The 23,677-nt window shown below is 45.2% G+C and overlaps 1 protein-coding gene across 1 annotated transcript in view; it reads right to left on the bottom strand.

Annotated features, from left to right (window-relative positions):
- The window catches only part of LOC137653524 (uncharacterized), a 68,957-nt gene extending 45,599 nt beyond the window's left edge, over window positions 1-23,358 (bottom strand). Inside the window, exon 1 of the mRNA XM_068386988.1 lies at window positions 23,301-23,358. The gene's annotated coding sequence lies outside the window, so the exon portion shown is untranslated. The remainder of the gene's footprint in view (window positions 1-23,300) is intronic.
- Between the last annotated feature and the right edge of the window lie 319 nt (window positions 23,359-23,677).

Below are 23,677 nucleotides of genomic sequence, written 5' to 3'. Positions count from 1 at the left end.
GGAGGACTTGCACCAATCTCTAAATACCTCCCACTTCGACTGGTAGATCTTGATGGTAGAGGATCTTCTAGCCCTCGCGATCGCTCTAGCTGCCTCCTTCGAAAATCCTTGAGCTCTTGAGAGTCTTTCGATAGTCTGAAGGCAGTCAGACGAAGCGCGGGGAGGCTTTGATGAAGTCTCTTTACGTGAGACTGTCGTAAGAGATCCATCCGCAAAGGCAGACTCCTTGGAATGTCTACCAGCCATAGAAGTACCTCTGTGAACCACTCTCTCGCGGGCCAGAGGGGAGCAACCAACGTCAACCTGGTCCCTTCGTGAGAGGCGAACTTCTGCAACACCTTGTTGAGGATCTTGAAAGGTGGAAAGGCGTAAACGTCCAGGTGAGACCAGTCCAACAGAAAGGCATCTATGTGGGCCGCCTCTGGATCTGGGACTGGAGAGCAATAAGTCGGGAGCCTTTTTGTCAGCGAGGTTGCAAAGAGATCGATGGTGGGTTGACCCCAAGTCATCCAAAGACTCTTGCACACATCCTTGTGGAGCGTCCACTCCGTAGGGATCACCTGACCTCTTCGACTGAGACAGTCCGCCAAGACGTTCAACTTCCCTTGGACGAACCTCGTCAAAAGCGAGATGTTTCGATCTTTTGACCAAATGAGGAGGTCCCTTGCGATGACGAAAAGAGCGTGGGAGTGAGTGCCTCCTTGCTTCGAGATGTAAGCCAAGGCCGTGGTATTGTCTGCATTCACTTCTACCACCTTGTTTCGAAGCAGACTCTCGAAACTCCTCAGTGCTAAATGGACTGCTAACAGCTCCTTGCAGTTGATGTGAAGGCTCCTCTGGTCTGCGGCCCAAAGACCCGAGCATTCCAGACTGTCCAGAGTCGCCCCCCAACCCAAATCCGAAGCGTCTGAAAATAACACATGGTTTGGGTTCTTGGCTGCCAGAGACAGACCTTCCCGAAGTCTTATATTGCTGTCCCACCAAGCTAGGCAAGTCTTGACTGGATCGAAGATCGGAATCGAGACCGCCTCTAAAGTTTTCTCCTTGTCCCAATGGAAGTCTAGGTGGAACTGGAGAGGGCGTAGGTGAAGTCTCCCTAGAGAGATAAACTGTTCCAGAGATGAAAGCGTCCCTAGGAGGCTCATCCAGCTTCTCACAGAGCAACGGTTTTTCTCTAGCATGAGACGGACCTTGAGCAAAGCCTGCTCGATCCTGTTGGCAGACGGAAAAGCCCGAAAAACTAGACTCTGTATCTCCATCCCCAAATACAGAATCGTTTGGGAGGGAGTCAGCTGTGACTTCTCCATGTTCACCAAGAGGCCCAACTCCTTCGCAAGATCCAAAGTCCACTGTAGGTCCTGCAGACAGCGATGACGGGACGACGCTCTGAGTAACCAGTCGTCCAAGTACAGGGAGGCTCTGATCCCCGACAAATGTAGGAACTTTGCTACATTTCTCATGAGCCTCGTAAAAACAAGAGGATCAGGGCTGAGGCCGAAGCACAGTGCTCGGAACTGATACACCACATTCCTGTACACAAACCTCAGATAAGGTTGAGAGTCTGGATGTATCGGAATGTGGAAGTACGCATCCTGCAAGTCAAGAGAGACCATCCAGTCGCCCTCTCTGACTGCTGCCAAAACGGATTTGGTGGTCTCCATCGTAAACTTTGTTTTTACAACAAATACGTTGAGAGCACTGACATCCAGCACTGGCCTCCAACCTCCTGTGATCTTTGGAACCAGGAAGAGACGGTTGTAAAAACCTGGGGATTGAAGGTCCGAGACTTTCACCACCGCCCCCTTCTCTAACAACAGAGACACCTGAAGATGTAATGCCTGTCTCTTCGTCTCCTCTCGATACCTGGGAGAGAGGTCTATCGGATCTTTTACTAGAGGAGGTCTTCGTACAAAAGGGATTTTGTAACCCTCCTTCAGCAACAAAACAGACTCCCGGTCTGCACCCCTCTTCTCCCAGGCCTGCCAGAAGTTGGTCAATCTGGCACCTACTGCTGTCTGAGGACGTGGGCAGTCAGACTCTGCCACGGGAGGATTTAGATCCTCTCTTCTTGCCCCGCTTACTATCGGTACGAGAGCCTCCCTTACTGGGAGCTCTGCCACGAAAAGGCGGGATAAACCTTGTCGCTGGAGTTTCAAATTTAGGTCTGTTGACATAAGAGGATGAAGGTACAGCCTTACGAATAGACGTGGCCATCAAATCATGAGTGTCCTTCTGTACAAGAGACGCTGCAATATCTCTAATAAGCTGCTGCGGGAACAAGGCAGAAGACAATGGCGCAAAGAGAAGTTCTGACCTTTGACAAGGAGTGACACCTGCAGACAGAAAAGAACAAAGAGTCTCTCTCTTCTTAAGAACCCCTGCTGTGAAAGTAGCAGCAAGTTCATTAGAGCCATCTCTAATAGCCTTGTCCATGCACGACATAATCTGAACAGAGACATCACGGTCTGCTGACGAGACCTTCCTACTCAAGGCTCCCAGAGACCAATCCAAAAAATTGAAAACCTCAAAGGCACGATAAATTCCTTTGAGGAGATGATCTAGATCTGAAGAGGACCAGCAAACTTTCGAGCGTCTCATGGCCAGACGACGAGGAGAGTCTACGAGGCTTGAGAAGTCTCCCTGGGCAGAGGCAGGCACCCCCAAGCCGAGAACTTCTCCCGTGTCATACCAGACGCTCGCACGAGAAGCCAATTTGAAAGGGGGAAAAGCAAAAGCGGGCTTCCCCAAATTCCTCCTGGTCATTAACCAGTCGCCCAACAAACGCAAAGCTCTCTTAGAAGAGCGAGAGAGCACTAACTTCGTGAACGACGGAGTCGAAGAAGCTAGGCCCAGCGTGAACTCAGATGGAGGCGAACGAGGAGCAGCAGAAACAAAATGATCAGGAAACAGGTCCTTAAAGATAAGCATGATCTTCTTAAAATCAAGGGAGGGCTGAGCAACCCTAGGCTCCTCTCCATCCGAAAGAGTCCCCAAAGGAACATCAGCAGGAAGGGGATCAACGACTTCCTCATCCGAAGGAACATCCGATAACGGCAAAGTCTCGCGATACGGAGAGACATGCCGAGGAGGCAACGCTTGACAGGCTATGTCAACATGCGACGGAGCCGCAGCAACAGCTGAGGTAACGACGTCACGCCAAGGCTGCAAAGACTGAAAGTCTTGAGACTGACAAACAACAACAGACTGTGTTGACTGACGTTCGACATCACGTCGGGACTGCACTGACTGCAGGGTTTGAGTTTGAAAAACAACACCCGACTGCGGTGACTGACGTTCAAACGTCACGTCGGGGCAACGGAGTCGGCCGACGAACGTCACTTCGAGACTGCGGCGACAGTTGCTGAACGTCACCTTGAGTCTGCGGCAAAAGGGGTTCCACGTCACGTAAATGACGTGAATGACGAGGAACACGATCAGAGTCGCGTTTAACAGCACCGATAACGTTAGCGCTAACATCATAATGACGAGACAAAACTCGCTTAGGCGGTTGAAGACCAGAGTCACGCTTGTCGGACTGGCGAACAGCAAGCAAAGGATCTTTACGAACCTGTTCATGCTCATAAACCTCCATTGAAGATGAAAGTTTCAACTGCATGTCCTGTAGGACACTCCACTTCGGGTCAACGGGAGTCGGAATGGGCCGTGACGTCGGCAACGTCTGTGCATGCAAATCATCGCACCGAACGAGACCCTCGGACTCCGTGTCACGCTTTCGCTTAACAGGCGAAAAGCCATCCGATGACTGAAAACGGTCAGAGCTGCCCCAATGGCTACAGCTAGGACGCTGGACCTGTCCTGAAGGGACTGATTTGCGCTTTGAGGGTCTAGAAACATTACGCCAAGGTTTCTTATGCGGCAAATCGTCGAAAGACGAGGAGAACTTAGTCTCCCCAGTCTTATGGTAAGGACGTTCTTGATGAGAAATGTCTGATACCTTAGAGGGAACATCTGTACGTCGGTTTACACCTCTCGCTCCCTTAAGTCCTACGACTTTCCTTCTCCCTGGTGCAGGGCAGCCTGAAAGAGGTCTCGGACTAGGGGAGCAACAAGCACGAACAGACGAACCCTCGGTCGCAACACTAAACACATTTTGCGCACTTTCCACTTTACCACTTTGACTTTCCACTTTACCACTTTGACTCTTTAACAGCTTAACATCGGACATAAGCTGGTTCCTGTCCAAGGCTAAGGTTTCAACCTTCTCACCCAACGCTTGAATAGCTAAAAACATATTGCGCATTGAAGGTTCATGAGTGCCAATAGGGGGTTCAGAAACTACCACTACAGGGGAAGGATTAGGTTCAGGGGCATGGGTGGAGGAAATTTCTAAAGATCTAGACGAGCTTCTCCTCACCCTATCTCTTTCGAGTTTCCGAGTATATTTTTCATACTCTAACCACTCGAACTCCGATAAAACCACACACTCCTCACACTGATCTCCTAATTGGCAGGATTTACCCCGGCAATTAGCACAAACAGTATGAGGGTCGATAGAAGCTTTCGGAAGACGTTTGTTACAATCTTTCGCACATTTGCGATATACAGGAGAAGGGTCAGCCATTATGAAAATCCAGAGAAAATCCAAAGGAAAGCCAAGTTCATCAACAAAAAACAAAAAAGGGTTTCAAGAGTTTTATTGAAGGAACAAACCAACACAGCGAAAGCCAATAAAACCAAAACAAAGTACTTCACCAATTCGGTAGAAAACTCGAGGTCTAGAGCGAGCGGAACCAATGTTGTTGGTGACACCGACAGAGAAGAACTGGTTTGGTTGAGAAGTATATGCGGTATTTGGCCGATAGTTGGCGCTGGTGGGCACACCCGCAACCTTCATGGCGATCGCTCGCGAGTTTTTTGGAATCTGTCGGGCCGTCGGAGACGTCAGCTATTTATATATTCACCGGCTAAGTTTAATATTTAAAAAAGATGCATTCTTGTCCCATGGGAAGCTGGGCTTGTTACACAATTACTTGAGCTGACACTACACATAAAAGCACAAAGGTGTCAAGGGACATGTGGGTACACTCCTACAAGAAAAAAGCCATCAAGGCAGTCTGAATTTTCCAGACACCAGCCTTCAACACTTGGCTCATGACAGATTTCTTCTGATGGATAGGGTGGGACCAATAATATTGATTTCATGAGCTTTGGTCCAAGCTAGCACCTCTATTCTCTTATCAGCCGAGGCATATGCTCTACAGATCATCACGCGAAGCCAGAAAGACTGTTTCTTGACATCTCTTTCTTGGCCCTGCCAGTGCTAAAGTCAAGTCTCTAACACCTAGTCTTGGGGTGTCGGATCCTTTTCAGATAGTACTACAGAGCCCTTACAGGACAAAAGAGCATCTCCTCTCCATCACCACCCAACACTTCCCAAAGGGAGGGATGGATAAGGACTCGAACCTGGGGTCTTGCATCGGTAGGTTCTGGCCATGAAGTCCGGCACAAAACTGATGGAGACCTCCTTTCACCCCTTGATATGGGCGACTACATAAGAGAGAGATTGCAACTCGCCAACTCTCTTCAGATGCTAGAGCTAGCAGAAAGACAGTCTTGAGAGTCAGATCCCTGTATGATGACCTTCTCAAAGGCTCAAATGGGGTACTGTATGTGTAAGAGCCCTGACATATCCAAGAACAGTTGCATGTAAGTTTGTCCTCTTCAAACCACCAGGCCAGATCGTCTAGAACCTCGTCTCACAGGAATAGGATAGAATGAGGGAATCCTCCTGGTCGACCACTTATCCTTCACACTATTGAAGGAATCTCTGGTGGGGGCACCCGTGAGAAACAAGCTTCTGCATCGACGATATGTGACATACTCGGTGCCTCGCTGGTACTTCTGTCTTGGACAGGAATGGTAGCGCAACTATTTTAAGCCTGCTGATGAGATTGCCTATTGGAACGGCTTTCACTGTTGCCATGTCTATCAGCATGCCCAGGTACTTTAACCTCTGTTTGGGTATAAGATTTTACCGCTATCCCCGTATCATGGCAAAATGCGAGAATCTAATCTTGATCCTGAATCAATTGCCTCTCCGAGGAGACCAGTATTAACCAAGTGTCGAGATACATCAGCAGACGTAACAATTACAAGTGGGCCCAAGTGGCTACCAAGGTAAAAACACCCATGTGAACACCTGCGGAGCCATATTCAGTCCAAAGCTATCTTGAACCGATACACTATACCAAAAAGGGAGATGCAGTGGTACTTTTGAGGGAGCTATTGGACAGGTACTTAAAAGTTGCTGTCCTTCAAATCCACTGAACTTCATTTGATGAATAAACTTGTTTAGAGGAGAGAGGTCGATGACCAGCCTCCAACCCCCAGTCACCATCTCCGCCAGGAAGAGCCAACTGTAGAAGCCCGGAGACTTGTCTCTAACAACTTTAATGGCGTTCTTTTCAAACATCCTGTTCACATCTGCCTGCAAGGCCAGGGTTATCGGCAATGTTGGATAATCTACAAGGAACTCAACTGGGACTTGAGATGGGGGGGGGGGGGGGAGCAACGCAACAGTCCTGAAAGGGTAGCTAGAAATCACCCCAAAGGACACTCACTACCCAACACTCAACACAATTTCTCTGCTAAACTGCCCAGGGGCGAGACAGGCATCCTCCTACTCTTGGCACCCTTCTTAAAAGAAGCAGGATTGTGTGCTCAAAAAGGCTGTGCACGCACAGGCTCTTTTAGGGATGACGTAGACGGGCGTTGCCGACCGGGGTCTCGGAATGGGGGCAGTACCCCTCCTTGATCCTGATCTAGCAGGTTTGACTGGCCCCACTTTTGAAGAGCCAGTATCCTTGAAGGAGACAGCATGCTGGATTTGGGTGGGTGTCCTACAAAGCAGTACTCCGAGATTCCACCACCACCTGCACAAGACTCAATAAGGAGAGACGTAGCATCCCACACTGACAAGTTCCGTAACGCCAACTCCACGGTAACTTGTTTTGAGAAGCGAGAAACAACAGCATCTCCATTCTTCAAAACCATGTTATCCCCAATTTTGCTGACTGGTCGGCAAGGAAGATGACCGGCCTTCTGACCATGAGCACAGCACTTATTTCTCCAACGCTTCAGGGGTTAATAACCTCATCGACTTTACGAAGCACATTACTGCTCCAGACCAAATGTGGAGCTATGAAACTGTTAGGAGAAAGGCCAAACCTTCATGGCCACCGGCTTAGAGGACGAGAGGGGCCTGCCTTCCAACTTGAGTCTCTTCAACGAGTCTCCCTTAATAGAGATCTAATGCAAATTATGGGGCATGACGTTGAATCCTAACATAGCTCAAAGTATGATTGTAAGTGGGTCAAGGACAGTGGCTTCTCAACATCCGGATCTTGGCATCGATAATGTTTCTTTAACTCTGTAGAACTCTTTTTAAAATTTTAAGTGTTTCCTGACAGCAAATTAACTTTTAGGAAATACATTAGGTCTATGTCTTCTTCAATTGCACAAAAAATTGGCTTACTGAGAAAATCTTTTAAGATTTTCGGTGATCAATCCATTCGTAAGATATGTTCTAATTCATTCATTCTACCTTGTTTCAAGTATTGTTCTCCTGTCTGGTCTTCACCTGCTAATTCTCATCTTAATTTGTTGGACAGGAACTTACGATCTATTAAATTTCTCATTCCTAATCTTGAAATTAATTGTTGGCACCATCGTTTGAGAGTTAATGTGGGTAAGAGTAAGGTTATGAGATGTACGAGAAGGGAAGGTGGTGCAAGGTTGAATGTCCTGTTGAATGGAGAGTTACTTGAGGAGGTGGATCAGTTTAAGTACTTGGGGTCTGTTGTTGCAGCAAATGGTGGAGTGGAAGCAGATGTACGTCAGAGAGTGAATGAAGGTTGCAAAGTGTTGGGGGCAGTTAAGGGAGTAGTAAAAAATTGAGGGTTGGGCATGAATGTAAAGAGAGTTCTATATGAGAAAGTGATTGTACCAACTGTGATGTATGGATCGGAGTTGTGGGGAATGAAAGTGATGGAGAGACAGAAATTGAATGTGTTTGAGATGAAGTGTCTGAGGAGTATGGCTGGTGTATCTCGAGTAGATAGGGTTAGGAACGAAGTGGTGAGGGAGAGAACGGGTGTAAGAAATGAGTTAGCGGCTAGAGTGGATATGAATGTGTTGAGGTGGTTTGGCCATGTTGAGAGAATGGAAAATGGCTGTCTGCTAAAGAAGGTGATGAATGCAAGAGTTGATGGGAGAAGTACAAGAGGAAGGCCAAGGTTTGGGTGGATGGATGGTGTGAAGAAAGCTCTGGGTGATAGGAGGATAGATGTGAGAGGGGCAAGAGAGCGTGCTAGAAATAGGAATGAATGGCGAGCGATTGTGACGCAGTTCCGGTAGGCCCTGCTGCTTCCTCCGGTGCCTTAGATGACCGCGGAGGTAGCAGCAGTAGGGGACTCAGCAGTATGAAGCTTCATCTGTGGTGGAAATGTGGGAGGTTGGGCTGTGGCACCCTAGCAGTACCAGCTGAACTCGGCTGAGTCCCTGGTTAGGCTGGAGGAACGTAGAGAGTAGAGGTCCCCTTTTTGTTTTGTTTCTTGTTGATGTCGGCTACCCCCCAAAATTGGGGGAAGTGCCTTTGGTATATGTATGTATGTATGTACCATCGTTAAATTAGCTCGTTATGCATGTTGCATAAGATTTTTCATAATGCTGATCATCCTTTACATTCATATCTTCCCGGACAGTTCCATCTTGTTCGTAATACTGTACTAGGCATGCAGTTAATTTTAATAGTCTGGCCTTCTCCATCATGAGGCTCAATACTACACAGTATTCTAGAAGTTTTATTCAAGCTGGGACCAAGTTGTGGAATGATCTTCCTAATCAGGTAGCTGAATTAGAACTTTAAAAGTTCAAACTTGCAGAAAATGTTTCTATGTTCAACAGGCTGACATAAGTCTTTTTTATAGTTTATATATGAAAAACAGAATCTGCTTTGATGTTGTTACTGTTTTTAAAATATTTCATCTTAATTGTTTATTATTTCTCATATTGTTTATTTATTTTCTTTTCTCTCCGGGCTATTTTTTCCTGTTGGAGCCCTTTGAGAACGAAGGACCACCAATGGGTTCTGTATGATGATAAGTAGCCCTTACTCTTCCTCACGGGCATGCAAAGCCCGCAAGGTATCGTGTGCAACTGGCGAAGCGAACAAATTTTATCCGCAGTAGTGGCTCGTTCACCTGTATGCAGGTGTGTCAAATCACAGCTTTCCTGACTGAGGGAAAAATGCTCGTACACGAGCTTCAGCATTGTGAACACGTTTCTGTGTGGAAGCTCCCCCGAGGTACTTTGTGGAGTACAGTAGCTTGCGGGAATAATGTACATACGACAAAGCGCAACATCATTGCTCAAAGGAATTGATCGTTGATTAGCTATTGCACTGTGAATACGTTCATGAACATGCATGCGCCCACTAAAAGCACATGGCGCTAGCGAAGTGATTAGACCTATGCTAGCAGTGCGAGCTCGGCCGGCCACCTCATGGGCGGGATAAGCGCACCCGTAAGCAAATTCTTGTTTGCAATCATTCATAAACTTAAGCACGAGTTGATTCCATCCCATTGGGAGTAGAGGCACGAGACAATAACCTAGAGGGGTTGTCTTAAGAGACCGTTGTGACCTACGGGCATGACGGAGAAGGTGGAGACCACAAGGGGTCGGAGACCGACACCATGCGAGTGTTCCGATGAGCTCTCTATCCAAGAGAGGTCAAAGATAATAACACCAAAGGATTATGTTTCACGAGACTCACTGTGCCCTGGAAGCTCTGGTGTGATATGGCAACCACAAGCGGTCGGCAGGCATCCCTATCTGCAACCATAATCCCGTATGATTATGTCTAACAAGATTCGTTGTACCATGGGGGCACAATGGGAGCATGTGGTGGCTGCAAGCAATCAGTAGGTATCACAATTGTGGCACTAACCCCTGAGGGTTCTGTCTAAGAGACTCACTGTATTACTGCAGCTTCCCACCTCCCTGGTGAGGTCTGGTGTCTGTATATGAGAGGGTGGATGCGTAACTAAAGTAGCTCGTGCTTGAAACTCACTGTGGGGTGTTGGTGAGCAAATGTAGTTGCGCACATCTCGTCAGCAAAATGAGTTAACCTGCGCAACTAGCTGCTACTGCTTAGTGTCTGGGTGGACTCTCTCTTATGAAAATGAATAAGGTAGAGGTGCTTAAGCAGACCCTCGTCAGCGAGAAGAGCTCGCCCGTTCGCCTTACTACTGCTCAGTGTGTGGGTTTGTTATCTCGCATGAAGGGGTTGTTTTACCTAAGCATGAAGAGAACACTAACACTTGCTAGCTCTTCTAGAGGAGGTTGGAGTTATCTAGCATGCTCCTAGAAGGAGGCATGAGCTTATATGGTGACGAGCAAGGCTAAGAAAGATTTTCCTATGAGCTGATGCACAGCAGGAAAAAACAGGCTCTCACAAGTGAAGGAGGGAAAGCCTGAGGCAGGGTCGCAAAAGGCCTGGCCTCACTACCTTTATGAGCATAGGGCACAACAATGAGAGGAGGCAGCCGCAAGCATCACCATATACGGAAATAACACCGAAGACTCGTCGATGGGAGAGGTAGCAAGCATAAGTGGTCAGCAGGCATCACCATCTGGTTGCTCCGAAGATCTGGAACGAGGGCCAACGAATCGAACACTTGTTCCGAACCCTCAAAGGAACAATTTCACAGGTGAGGAGGGCTCTGCTTGCGGGTGAGAGAGGCGCTCTACACCTGGGGCTTTGAGCAAGCTCAGTCTGAGGCGGCCATATAATCAGCAAGCTTAGAAGACTAACCTAAGTCAGTTTCTGGGTTCTATTTGCGTTTCAGTATTAGGCTGCATAACGAGGAAACTTCGACCGGTAACTCCGAGGAGTACCAGTCTACAACTGTTCTCGTTCGTAAGCTGGACCTGGAGGAATGAAGGGTGATGAGCAGATGCAGAGAGTTCTGCCAAGGGCATGAGAATCTCTGGTGGTTCACCCAACCTAAGAGTCTCGGAGGGGAAGACCGCGATTAACCCCTGCGGAGACAGCTATTCATTCACGTTTTGTCCTTAACTGAAGTACCCTTGAAAAACCATTTCTCAATGGGGAGACCCAAAAGACCCAAGGAAGGCAAGAGTTGCTGCAAGTGGCAACAGGAGAGACTTTCACAGTAGTAGCCACAGTTGCTTTGCAATGGGAAGCGACTGTCTCCGCACTTACGGGTTGTCCGGGGGTCAATTAGTCATCGTTCTTACTCGTTCATCCTCCGGAAGAGACTGAACGAGCAGACACGACAGGGAAGAAACGAGATGCCGGAATAAGAAGTCACTCCCTGGATTCTGTCGCCGACCAAACAAATCCCTCAAAAGAAAAAGATTAAAAGGACAGTTATGTTAACGGGAGAGACAGACAGCATGTCTACCCTCTCTCAAGACAAAAGCAAAAGTGATGTCATATCACCGGGGAGTGTGAGTGGGGTGGCTGGTGTAACACCCTCCCTAATTAGAGGTGGGGTTGTTTACCTTGTTGAAAGTCATGGCTAGTTCAGCTTCACCGAAGTAACCTTATATAATAACGAGCGAAAGGTTTGTAGGTGGTGTCAGAACAAACTAGCCCATGGGGCTAATGGGAATAATGAGACAACGTATATCTGCGAGTATGCTGGCGTACCAACATACTGTACAGGTGAATACACTCAATTAAGTAAAGAGGTATTTGTAGTACGATAAACAAGGCTACGAACGACTCCAAAGAAAATGGCATTGAACATTTACGTTTTCTATGCATCTGTAAGTCCTTGCAAACTAAAGCTAGTATTTTGATCCTGTTTCATTACTTTACTATGTTTTGATTACAATAACATTTTTTTTATTACAATGACTGGTTTTTTAAAATGACAATTGGCAGAAACATTTAATTTAAATATCATACAAAATGCACTAGGCAGTAGAAGAGTTGGAAGACCCAGGCCTACATGGCTGAGGACTATGAAGCGTGAAGTAGGAGATGATGAATGGAGAGGTATTGAATTAAAAGCTAAAGATAGAGACGACTGGCGAAATCTAACCGAGGCCCTTTGCAGCAATAGGCGTAGAAGGAGATGATGATGATCATCATCATCATAAAATTAGACTAGTTTACAGTAAATTCCAAGGTGTTTTGAACCTAATTGGTGACAACACCTGGCAAAAGCCCATAGCTTTCCAGTTATGGTAGTCAATCCACTATACAGTACCTCAACAACTATGTATTTCTTCCTAGAATGATCAAAAACATTCTAAAACACCACAAAATACATTAAATAGTAGTCTTATTTTCGACAATCAGTTTACTGTACTATTCTATAATTTTATCAGCTATTCTTTGAAACTATCCTCCTACATAAGTTTCAAAGATATATGTTCTGTGACATGTTATTTTCATTAGTAAAATAAATTTTTGAATATACTTACCCGATAATCATGTAGCTGTCAACTCTGTTGCCGACAGAAATCTACGGTCGGGATACGCCAGCGATCGCTATACAGGTGGGGGTGAACACCACAGCGCCATCTGTGGTCAGGTACTCCAGTACTTCTTGTCAACACCACCTCAATTTTTTCCTCGGTCCACTGGTTCTCTATGGGGAGGAAGGGTGGGTCAATTAAATCATGATTATCGGGTAAGTATATTCAAAAATTTATTTTACTAATGAAAATAACATTTTTCAATATTAATCTTACCCGATAATCATGTAGCTGATTCACACCCAGGGTGGTGGGTGGAGACCAGCATATATGTTAACAAAGAAGCTAAGTATCCCGTATTTTATTTTATTAGTTATTCAAAAATAACATAAAATAAATAAGTACCTGGTAAGGAAGACGACTTGAACCATTACTCTGCCTTTATTAAGTACGTCTTCCTTACTGAGCGTAGCGGTCCTCTTAGGATGCTGAACGACTCTTAGGTGCTGAAGTATAAAGGGCTGCAACCCATACTAAAGGACCTCATCACAACCTTTAACCTCGGCGCTTCTCAAGAAAGAATTGACCACCCGCCAAATCAACAAGGATGTGGAAGGCTTCTTAGCCGACCGTACAACCCATAAAAAGTATTCAAGAGAAAGGTTAAAAAGGTTATGGGATTATGGGAATGTAGTGGCTGAGCCCCCGCCTACTACTGCATTCGTTGCTACGAATGGTCCCAGGGTGTAGCAGTTCTCGTAAAGAGACTGAACATCTTTGAGATAGAATGATGCGAACACTGACTTGCTTCTCCAATAGGTTGCATCCATAACACTCTGCAGAGAACGGTTCTGTTTGAGGGCCACTGAAGTAGCCACAGCTCTCACTTCATGTGTCCTTACCTTCAGCAAAGCAAGGTCTTCTTCCTTCAGATGAGAATGTGCTTCCCTAATCAGGAGCCTGAATAGGTAAGAAACTGAGTTCTTAGACCTTGGAAGAGAAGGCTTCTTGATAGCACACCATAAGGCTTCTGATTGTCCTCGTAAAGGTTATGACCTTTTTAGATAGTACCTAAGAGCTCTAACTGGGCAAAGTACTCTCTCCAGTTCGTCCCCCACCAAGTTGGACAGGCTTGGGATCTCGAACGACTTAGGCCAAGGACGTGAAGGAAGCTCGTTTTAGCAAAAAACCGAGCTGCAAGGAACATGTAGCCGTTTCAGATGTGAAAACTATGTTCCTGCTGAAGGCGTGGATCTCACTTACTCTTTTAGCTGTTGTCAAGCACACGAGGAAAAGAGTTTTCAATGTGAGGTCCTTAAAAGAGGCTGATTGGAGAGGTTCAAATCTTGATGACATAAGGAACCTTAGGACCACGTCTAGATTCCAGCCTGGAGTGGACAACCGACGTTCCTTTGAGGTCTTAAAAGACCTAAGGAGGTCCTGTAGATCTTTGTTGGTGGAAAGATCCAAGCCTCTGTGGCGGAAAACCGCTGCCAACATACTTCTGTAACCCTTAATCGTAGGAGCTGAAAGGGATCTTACGTTCCTTAGATGTAACAGGAAGTCAGCAATCTGGGTTACAGTGGTACTGGATGAGGAAACTGCATTGGCCTTGTACCAGCTTCGGAAGACTTCCCCTTTAGACTGATAGACTCTGAGAGTGGATGTCCTCCTTGCTCTGGCAATCGCTCTGGCTGCCTCCTTCGAAAAGCCCCTAGCTCTTGAGAGTCTTTCGAAAGACTGAAGGCAGTCAGACGAAGAGCGTGGAGGTTTGGATGTACCTTCTTTACGTGAGGTAGACGTAGAAGGTCCACTCCTAGAGGAAGAGTCCTGGGAATGTCGACCAGCCATTGCAGTACCTCTATGAACCATTCTCTCGCGGGCCAGAGCGGAGCCAACCAACGTCAGCCGTGTCCCTTTGCGAGAGGCGAACTTCTGAAGTACCCTGTTGACAATCTTGAACGGCGGGAATGCATACAGGTCGAGATGGGACCAATCCAGCAGAAAAGCATCCACGTGAACTGCTGCTGGGTCTGGAATCGGAGAACAATACAACGGGAGCCTCTAGGTTATCGAGGTAGCGAACAGATCTATGGTTGGCTGACCCCACAGGGCCCAAAGTCTGCTGCAAACATTCTTGTGAAGGGTCCACTCTGTGGGGATGACCTGACCCTTCCGGCTAAGGCGATCTGCCATGACATTCATATCGCCCTGAATGAACCTCGTTACCAGCGTGAGCTTTCGATCTTTTAACCAGATGAGGAGGTCCCTTGCGATCTAGAACAACTTCCACGAATGAGTCCCTCCCTGCTTGGAGATGTAAGCCAAGGCTGTGGTGTTGTCAGAGTCCACCTCCACCACCTTGTTAAGCTGGAGGGACTTGAAGTTTATCAAGGCCAGATGAACCGCCAACAGCTCCTTGCAAAAGATGTGAAGTGTCCTTAGCTCCTGATTCCATGTTCCCGAGCATTCCTGTCCGTCCAAAGTCGCACCCCAGCCCGTGTCTGATGCGTCAGAGAAGAGACGGCGGTCGGGTTTCTGAACAGCCAAAGGTAGACTTCCTTGAGAAGAAAGCTGTTCTTTCACCACGTGAGAGTAGACCTCCTCTCTTCGGAAACAGGAACTGAGATCGTCTCTAGCGTCATGTCCTTTATCCAGTGAGCCGCTAGATGATACTGAAGGGGGCGGAGGTGGGGTCTCCCTAACTCGATGAACAGGGCCAGCGATGAAAGTGTCCCTGTTAGACTCATCCACTACCTGACTGAGCATCGGTTCCTTCTCAGCATGCTCTGGATGCAAACTAGGGCTTAGTAGATCTTTGGGGCCGACGGAAAAGCCCGAAAAGCTCGACTCTGAAGATCCATACCCAGGTAGACAATGGTCTGGGATGGGACGAGCTGGGACTCCTCAAAATTGACCAGGAGGCCCAGTTCCTTGGTCAGATCCATAGTCCATCTGAGAATCTCCAGACAGCGACGACTTGTGGGAGCTCTTAAAAGCTAGTCGTCTGACGGAGCCGGACACAAGATCATGGTACTGCTGCACAGTCTGTGAACTGTCAACCATGGGGAAGCGAGGAAGTACAGTGACAACCCGAAGCTGTCTAGACTGTCTGGGTCGTACAGACAACTCCTTATCGGGTTGCTGAGGTTGCCGCACTGCGTCACAACAAGTCACTTCTGCTGGTTGTTGAACGTCTTCCCAGTGACACACTGACTCCGTAAACAAAAAATCCTCTAACAAGGACTAAGCTTGGACTGCATGTCTTGCAACACAGCTCAAGGTCTATGGGAGCAGGTGTGGTAACAGACGGGGTTAGCGACTGAAGTGGAACCATTACCTTCCCTGGAAGCATGTTATGCTTAAATAAAAGTCCATAGGAGGCTACGCAGCTAAAGGCTCCTCTCCAAATGACAGAGTCCTCAAGGGAATATCAGAAGGAGGGAGAATAGCACTTTCTCATCTACAGGAACCATATCCGAGAAAAGCTAAGTTCTCTCAGTGAGGGTTTCACTGGTGCAAAAGCAGCAGACTAGAAGGCAACGTTATGAAACTGCTTGACAGTCTAGTGAGTTGGCAACAACCAAAGATGTGTGACTGAGAAGCATGCGGTAAGGTATGCAGAGCATGCTGTATGCAGAGCATGCTGTATGTAGAGCATGCTGTAAGGTAAGCAGAGCATGTTGCATGGCGTGCGGCTTATGCTGCATGGGATGAGGCTCATGCTGCATGGGATGAGGCTCATGCTGCATGGTATGAGGCTCATGCTGCATGGGATGAGGCTCAAGCTGCAAGGGAAGAGGCTTATGCCGCATGCGTTGAGGAGGATGCCGCATAGTATGAGGCTCCTGCCTCATGGGTTGAGGCGGTTGCCGCATAGCATGAGGCTCCTGCCTCATGGTTTGAGGAGGATGCCGCATAGCATGAGGCTCCTCATAGCATGAGACTCCTGCCTCATGGGTTGAGGAGGATGCCGCATAGCATGAGGCTCCTGCCTCATGGGTTGAGGAGGATGCCGCATAGCATGAGGCTGCCTCATGGGTAGAGGAGGATGTCGCATAGCATGAGGCTCCTGCCTCATGGGTTGAGGAGGATGCCGCATAGCATGAGGCTCCTGCCTCATGGTTTGAGGAGGATGCCGCATAGCATGAGGCTCCTGTGAGGTTCCTGCCTCAAGAGTTGCGTCTGCCTCAAGGGTTGAGGAGGTAGCTGCGCAGAGAGAGGCTCATGCTGTGAAGAATGCGGTTGCTGCATGCGTTGAGGCGGCTGCCTCATAGCATGAGGTTCCTCAAGAGTTGAGGCTCTTGCCTCAAGAGTTGAGGTTCTTGCCTCAAGAGTGGAGGTGGCTGCCGCAAGAGTTGAGGTTGCTGCCTCAAGGATGGTGGAGGTTGCCGCAACGCAAGAGGTTGCTGCATAGCGCTGGTATCTGGCAACTCCCAATGCGGCAGCTCACGCCTGGAGGTAGGTTGAGGAACCTCAACATCATACGTCTGGCAGGGTGGACTGCGCAGAGGTGGAGTTGAGGTTGCTGCCTCGAGGATGGTGGAGGTTGTCGCACCGCAAGAGGTTGTTGCCTCGAGGATGGAGGAGGTAGTCGCAACGCATGAGGCTCCTACCTCAAGGGTAGAGGAGGTTGCTGCAAAGCATAAGGCTCCTGCCTCAAGTGTTGAGGAGGTTGCCGCGTGGCAAGAGGCTCCTGCCTCAAGGAAAGTGGAGGTTGCTGCACAGAGCTGGTATCTGGCAACTCCCAATGCGGCAGCTCACGCATGGAGGTAGCTTGAGGAACCTCAACATCATACGTCTGGCAGGCTGGACTGCGTAGAGGTGGAGGAGCGCTCGCAGGAGGAGGTGTGTTAACCTTCTCTGCCTGAAACTCCTGCATCAACACCGCAAGCTGAGACTGCATTGTCTGCAGCATAGACCACTAGAGTTTAAGAAAGACAACAACAAACGGAGCTACTGTCCGTTGAGACTGAGGGTCTAAAACAGCTGGTGCGGCAACAGACGGAGCTACTGCCTGTTGCGATACCACCTTGCCTCTCTGGGAGGTGTGCAGTTGTCGTACTGCAGTAAGTCCGAACTGACCCAGTGCTAATGGCTACACCTAGGAGTTGGACTTGCGCGGAAGGGACCGACTTGCACTTAAAAGCTGCAAGATTTGGTCCATGGTTTCTGCGAGAAACCTCTTCCGCAGACGAGGAATAAAAGGGCTCTCTCGTCTTTGTGTGGGTGGGGTGATCACGTCGGCAACGTGTGTAGATACACCCGAAACCACGGAGGGAAACGTCTGTTCGTCGATCAAGGCCTGCTGAACCCATAAGTCCTTCGACATTACTTCTCCCCTGGGCTTGGGAGCTTGTAAGAGGTCCCAGACTAGGCGAACAACTGGCACGAACAGACGAACCCTCGAACGCAACACTGTAACACTTTGCGCTTATCGCTTTATCACTTTTGATTTTCTGTTTGCACTTATTTCACTGAACTCGAAACTTTAAGTGGTTTGTACCTGAAACACGCAATTCTATCCTTCCTTAAAAGTTAGTAATTGCGAAAACAGAATTACAATGTAACAGAAAAATATAATGAAAGATAAATAATTCAGTGGCTGGAAAGAGACTAAACACTAGATCAAATAAACTACGTTTAAAATCTCTCACCGCATAAAGCTTGAGAACAAGAATAAAACTCTAGAAATGTTTACCTTCTTCCCCTAAAGAGACTAGGGAGAAGAGCAAAAACGATAACAACGTTACTCGCTTGAACGAAACGTTTATCCTCCTCTCTCTCCCTCCGTCTCTATCTCTCTCTCTCTCTCTCTCTTGACTTAGAACCTGAGAGATGAGCCCAATCATATATATCGTTAAAACATATTATTGTTAAAGGAAAAAAACTGAAAGATTTCCCAAATAAAAAGTTCCTTTATTAGAATTAAAACCATTAAGCTAAGAAAGAAAGAACAAAACGCTAGAATCGGTTTACTCTTACTGCAACGTGACACCGTGAAAATTCTCTCTCTATCGTAACGATAGAGCGCAAGTTGAACGTTCTGAACGTCAACAACTGCAGAGACAAAACAAAACGTTAGTTCAACTTTGAAAACAGTACGAGACTATCAAAGAAATTCTTTCAAAAACATTAAAATAGCATAATATGTTAACAGGTAAAAACGAAATGACGGGCTCAATGTTAATTAACTTCGGTACCAAGAAAAGACCGCCTACTATTAGGAAAGGTCGAATATAAACAAATATAAAAATTAATTTTAATAAGTTTATAATAAAAGGAAGTTAATCGAAGAGGCCTATAAAAGGCGGAGAGATATAAAATAAATCTATAACTTTTGTTAAGCAAAATTAAGAAAGAGAGTCTATACTCTCTTAGACACCAACACTTCCGTCTAAGGGAAGGGTCGGCCATTTAAAAGTGAAAGAGAGTTCATACTCTCTTCGTCACCATAATTAATCAAATTAATTCCAAAAGCTAGCTAAGCTAATGATAAAACTTCCTGAATAGCGAAAGCTAAACTCTAGAGCAAATACATCACCAAATCGTGAGCAAAAACTACAGAATCAACAGCGTATCCATGTAGGTCTAGCCGGAGGCACGACAGAGGAAAAATTGAGGTGGTGTTGACAAGAAGTACTGGAGTACCTGACCACAGATGGCGCTGTGGTGTTCACCCCCACCTGTATAGCGATCGCTGGCGTATCCCGACCGTAGATTTCTGTCGGCAACAGAGTTGACAGCTACATGATTATCGGGTAAGATTAATATTGAAAATTTGTTTTTCATTGGTAACCATGACTTTAACTCTTAGTTAAGCAGTTTGACTTCTAAACCTACAATCTGTGTAACTATTGTGAGCTTTTAACAAAACTTTCACATATAACTGGAGAAATTAATTCCTTTTAAAGAATACTGTATTTACCATCCAGCCTACCGTAGGTCTGACCTACTTGTAGAGGCATGTCTAGTAGATAAAATTAATGTCTAGTAAAACCTAAATAAGGATAAATTTTCATATTAAAATATTTTTTATGGCTTCAAAAAAGGGAATATAGTGTATTTATAGGTGTTTTGAAAATTTTTTAAAATGATTTCTGGCGGAAATCCTTAGGTTTTGAGCTATGGTGAGTTTACTAAGTAATATTAATGAAACTGTCAAAACACTGGAGCTTTTGTTTGCAAGGACTTCCGGATGCCTAGAAAATGTGACTTTCCATCCCATTTTTGATGGAGTCGTTCACAACAGTATTCATCGTATTACTAACTCCTAACTTAATTAAGATAATCATTTATTGGTGTTTGTTCTGCCGTATGTTCGCTTCACTCACAATTAAACATTATCTTATTGTTCCTATGTTCTGCCAAACGGAACATGTTTCCCTATGAGCGTTAGCACCGTGGGGGAGCCTTTGTATATCAGCGACCAGTTCTCCCCTCATCCACAGAAATTGGCAATTTTCTTCCCATTTTCCAGTTGATCGTTTTTCTGCAAAACCAGTTCACAAGAATGCCACCAACCTAAACGTCCCCACCTAACTTAACCTACAAGCTGTGTCCTTACCGACTTGCCTAACAACAGGGGGAGGGGGGACAACGCCCCTTACAACCCACGTTACACTATTGTATTCTTGGCCGGCTGCCATTTTACATACATGTGGCAGCTATCGTATACACACCCACCCTGGACTTAAAATTTCAGTGTTAATTATCAATTATTAAAACTTATAATTTGATTACCTCGGTTACTATTACCAAGAGATTCACAGTAATGGGTTTAAACAAACGTATATCAGCGGCCAGTTCCTCATGCATTGATTAAAAATGGACATAAACTTTCCCCCCTAACCTAACCTACAAGCCGTGTCCTTAACTACATACCTTATGGGGAGGCTAACGCCCGCCTGCGACCCCCCCTTACACTGCCGTATTCTAAGTTAGCCTTAATAATACATACAGGTGGCCGCTATCCTACATACACCCCCAAATGTATTAATGTTTTATTGAAATACGTTGATTAAAATCACATGGGGGGAAACTGTGTTAACGTAAAATAAACCCAATATAACTTACTGTAAACTATGTACCATAGGTTTCTATAACTTGCAAAACTTGACGCCTACCTTTGGTTTGTTTTTTAATCTATCTACATAACCTTGCAAAAATACTATCGTTTTCCAAAGCCTTTTGGCTATAAGAATCTAAAAACTTCATTAGACTAAGTGGCAATAGGCGGTTGGTTTCATTGTATATTATTACATCTCAATGTATCCTAGTATTCCAACTACTTTTTCTTATAGGAAAAATTACGCTCCCTTCGAAAATAACACTCGTTCCCGTCGCAAATGAATAGTTACAGAAATATATATACATCTATATCCTCCGATAATGGGGGACCCCCAGTGGGAACTCGGGGTTTTGGGTGGGGAAAACATACTGGGGAATCGATATATAACCGTAATTCAGTCCTTTTCTTCTCTATACATTTCTTTCTGGTATTTATTATAACCGTAGGAAAAGACAAATCAGTATACCTGGATATATTTGGGAGGAGCCGTTTCAAAGGTTATTTCTTGTAGTAATACAGTAACCAGTTCTGCCAACGCCTGATGTAGATTAAATGTTAGAATTCCATACCTGATGTAGATCAAATGTTAGCGTTTCATGCTAACATTAGCACCCATTTGTTCGTTTGTTCGTTCGCCCCACCTTCCGTCCTTCGTTTCTCTCCATTATTACTCTTTTTATTACCGTATTATTTTCTCATTTTATATTCCCATTCAATATAATTTATCATACATTCCATTTTACCTTCCTATATTGGGTTTATTTGTTTTGTTATTTCCTTTCCCATTTGTACATACGTTCGTTTCATCAGTTTCCGATCTGCGCATATATCCCCCCGCCCCCTGCGCAGGAGTTTCCACTCCCCCTTTTACTCTTTTTATTAGTGTTATTTTCTCATTTTTTATTCCCATTCAATATTATTTATCATTCATTCCATTTTTCCTTCCTATATTGGTTTTATTTGTTGGGTTATTTCTTTATCCCTTCCCGGTTTCACATAAATACTTACCCTGGACTAGTTTTTTTATCCAGTTAATTCTCGGTATGATCTCCTCATTTTATATTCCCATTCACTATTATTTAACGTTCATTCCATTTTTTCTTCCTATATTGTTTGTATTTATTTTTGTTGGTTAGTTCCTTTTCTCTCCTCTGTGTCTTATAAAACTTTTCTTTCGTCTAGTTTCCGTATTTAGTTCATTCATGTTTTCTCTTTTGTTCGTTGTTTTTCCCTTAACCAATCATCACTCTAGGCCTATTCAGATATCTCCCTACCCCCCCCCCCCTTCCTTTACCTCTGTATGCGCTGTTTTCCGACCCATTGTTCCCCTGCCTTTCCCGTTTTAACCTTTGACCTAGTTACTCGTCCTTCGTTACTAGTGCGTTTTTTTTCTCGTATTTTGAGATGGAACATATTATAGAAACTTGTACCGGTTGCAGCATTCCGTATCTAAAAGCAGTGGCTCAATTCCATGGTGATTTTGGTGATAATTCAGGTTATGTTGATCATTTTCTTAAATCTCACAATGTTATTCCTCCACGTTTAAACTGCCCCAAGTGTCGTGCGCTTTTATCTTATAGGGCAGACATTCACGGGTTTTATTGCTCTACTGTAACCACCATCCGTAAAACTAAGAAGAAACGTCGTTGTGGGTATACTGTTACGGCCTATAAAGGTACTTTTTTGGACCAAAGTCGGCTACCCCCATGGAAGATAATATTATGTACGTTTCCTTCATAAAAGTAAGTCATTCCTCAATAGTCATTATTCGTGTTTTGTGACCGGGGTACTTCTAGGCAAGGTTAGGTGGGTTTGTTAGGTTCTGTGGCCTTTCTGTACTTTTTATATATTTCGTACCACTTATACGGAGAAATTATTGAATATACCTGAGGAGATATTTAGCAGTTCTAGCTCTAGTAATGCCATAGTGTCGTTGGTAGTTCTGTGTACCATTCGTCTCCGTTGGTAGTACTGTGTATCAAGGTAAGTCATTCCCCCATTCTTATTATATGTGTTTTGTGACCGGGGTACTTCTAGGCAAGGTTAGGTGGGTTTGTTAGGTTCTGTGGCCTTTTGGTACTCTTTATTTATTGTGTAATAGTTTTATGGAAGTATTATTTAGTTTACGTATGGAAAAATTTATTTCTACCTCTAGTAATGACATCGTGCCGTTGGTAACACTGTGTACCATTCGTAACCGTTGGTAGTTCTGTCAACCATTGGTAACGTTGCTAATGTTATCGTCCCCGACATCTGTTGTTTATATATTTTAACTTAGTATATATGTCCACAGTGTTATTTATATGGTTCATTTGTATTGTATTTCATTGTGTGATTTCGTACAGGAAATATATGATTTCCTATAGTAGATATCGTGATTTAACTGGTTTTCTCATTCATTTCATCCGTAATAACATCAACCAATTCGTCAACTTATACCTAACCGAATTGGTTGATCTGTTTGTTTGCGATTGAAATGGTCATCAAAATCGGTTAAATCTCGTTATTTGCTATAGGAAATCATATATTTCTTGTGCGTAGTCACACGATGTAATAATATACAAAATTACCCAATAGGCTAACGGCCTAAGACGCCCTCACGGTATCAACGTCATTAGTGTAGGGTTATACCCTACATTTCTATGTTAACCCCATAAAAGCACAATAAAACCACATGATTGAAAATGTGACCAGTAACTTGACAAATTGCAGTTCAAATGATTAAAACAGACAACAGCAATTAAAACAATATACTTACGAGATCAGGACGACTCCTTATAATAACAGACAGATTTGTTTACGTTTTTCAAGCAACAGATGAAGGGTTTACTTGCGTTCGTTACATTATAGTTTCCTCTACATATGCTGTATATCGTGATAAACTGATATTAATTTGTAAAAAAAATATTTACATTAATTGAAATAAATTGTGAATAATTATATAAAAATTACGATACGCCACTGAAATTCAATCACGTTACATTTTACGACACAATGAACGTTCCTAAAGTTCGCAAACTTTGCCAAGGCCACGGAACTCTGAGCAAGGGATAATGGTAGACTTATCTAAATTTGAAGTTTCATGGTTTAAAATATGACGATTGCTTAGAGTAAATTTCACAAGTAACTTCTTTC

The sequence above is a fragment of the Palaemon carinicauda genome, chromosome 14 (genome assembly GCF_036898095.1).
Source record: "Palaemon carinicauda isolate YSFRI2023 chromosome 14, ASM3689809v2, whole genome shotgun sequence".
Taxonomy (NCBI): domain Eukaryota; kingdom Metazoa; phylum Arthropoda; class Malacostraca; order Decapoda; family Palaemonidae; genus Palaemon; species Palaemon carinicauda.
The sequence above is the reverse complement of the archived record's forward strand: the minus strand, read 5'-3'. Positions and strand labels throughout refer to the sequence as shown.